The sequence below is a fragment of the Haplochromis burtoni genome, unplaced genomic scaffold, assembly GCF_018398535.1.
Source record: "Haplochromis burtoni strain Fernald_Lab_line unplaced genomic scaffold, NCSU_Asbu1 Contig_1531, whole genome shotgun sequence".
Lineage (NCBI taxonomy): Eukaryota > Metazoa > Chordata > Actinopteri > Cichliformes > Cichlidae > Haplochromis > Haplochromis burtoni.
Window position 1 is genome coordinate 40,410 of NW_024583892.1, and position 1,699 is coordinate 42,108.

General features: G+C 37.0%; 1 long non-coding RNA gene across 3 annotated transcripts in view; it reads left to right on the forward strand.

Annotated features, from left to right (window-relative positions):
• Positions 1-1,693, forward strand: part of LOC102291860 — a 9,099-nt gene extending 7,406 nt beyond the window's left edge. For 2 of the 3 annotated variants that reach the window (XR_006053655.1, XR_317910.3), the window contains exons 4-6: positions 789-860; positions 1,052-1,147; positions 1,483-1,693. This is a non-coding gene — a long non-coding RNA (uncharacterized LOC102291860). Of the gene's footprint in view, positions 1-6; positions 397-788; positions 861-1,051; positions 1,148-1,482 lie in introns of those variants that run through there. The other variant, XR_006053654.1, reaches the window with a different exon arrangement.
• The last annotated feature ends 6 nt before the right edge of the window (positions 1,694-1,699 follow it).

Here is a 1,699-nt window from a genome sequence, read left to right on the forward strand (position 1 = left end):
TTTTTCCCCTAGATTGTACAAAAACATTTGAGAACAGATTCTGATAAAGTATAAACAAAAGTATTACTTACGATTCTGGATTTAAGGGCTTTACAAGTTGATTATTTACTTGTGAATTCACAAGAATGCAAACCACTAAATTAGGTAAATAAAATGGAAAACAAACCCTGAAAATCAGCTGGTGACAGACTCAGCTGATTGTTAGTAGCAACATATTTGTTCAGTTGCATAACTCCACAAGACTGTGGCCGAAACCTCAGGTAAGAACAGAACTGCACAGGTGTTACATACCTATTTCCAATGAATGCCATGTTTGTCCAACCCAGCAGCAACAATGACTGAGAAGAAAAGGAAGCGATCTGTGTCTGTTGAGTTGTCCAGTGAGACTCCAACCAGGTAATAAACAGCTTAATGGATGATCTCACCATTAAGACCTTTTGTAATTAGACTGTCAGTATTCAGCAAATGCATCTTCATATAGAGACAGTCTGAAAAAAGTACTGATTCTTCAAATTCTGATTAACCGTTCTTCACTTTATGGTGTAAGATTGTAAGATTGATGTTGCACATTGTGTGTTGAGAATTAATCAATCTGTGCTGTTCGCTGGTGTTATTACAGCTGAAAAAGAGAGCTTATAATATAGATAATCCTACTGAAACTCATCCAGCATCTCCAGAACAAAAAAATCTATCTCTAACATACATTTATGAATTAAGGCATTTATCAAAGTGATCATCTTGGGGGGGGGGTTGGCATGTTTGAGACCTAAAACCGTATCTCCTTCTAGTTCACAGATGAGTACCACTCCCAGCATGAGTAAGAGCGACAGATCCAAGTTTGAGCCTCTCGGCTTTGAAAGGTTGTAAATCTATGAACCCTAACAAATGCCTTGTCACTGTACCTTCTGAAAAGAATGTGGAGTTGTGGACATGCTTCAAATTAAAATTACAATGGTTCATTATATTGAAAGTTTTGGTGAATTGATATCTGACAAACAGTATAAAATTAATAAATTGATGTCAGTCAGTAAACAAACTGTTCTCTGTTTAGTTCACAGTCCACGGGACCTGGATCTGCAGCTCCGAGCGATATTTCTTTAAAGAGCGACAGATCCAAGTTTGAGCCACTTGGTTTTAAGACACAAAGGTAATTCTCATTTAAATTAAAAAAGGACTTTCCAGCCACCACTACCTATCTACTCTCAGCCCATCATGTGGTGTATTGATTTAAGCCGATCTTCATAATGGAGAGGTTGTTGTTGTTGTGGAGGTCGTTGTTTCATTTTAGTACAGGGGGTTGAAATTGCTAAGAGTGATGTATTTGTGAACATGTTTATATCTACAAGAATGAGCCATGAAAAGTGTGTTTGGGGTTTGTTGTCATAATTTGATTGAACTGTCAGACAGTAAGACACAACGAGACACATTCAGTGAAATGATATCGCTATCAAAAATGTTTCATATGAATTATTTTCTGTCTAGTTCACAGTCGACGGCTTCGTCTGAGTCCATGTCATTGAAGAGCGACAGATCCAAGTTTGAGCCACTCGGTTTTAAGACACAAAGGTAATTCTCATTTATTTTAAAAGTACCTAACACTCACTCCTAACTATCTACTCTCAGCCTTGAAATAACCAAGACTGACAAATGCATTTGTGAAGATTTGTGATGAAAAATGTTTCAAATGAATTCTTTTCTG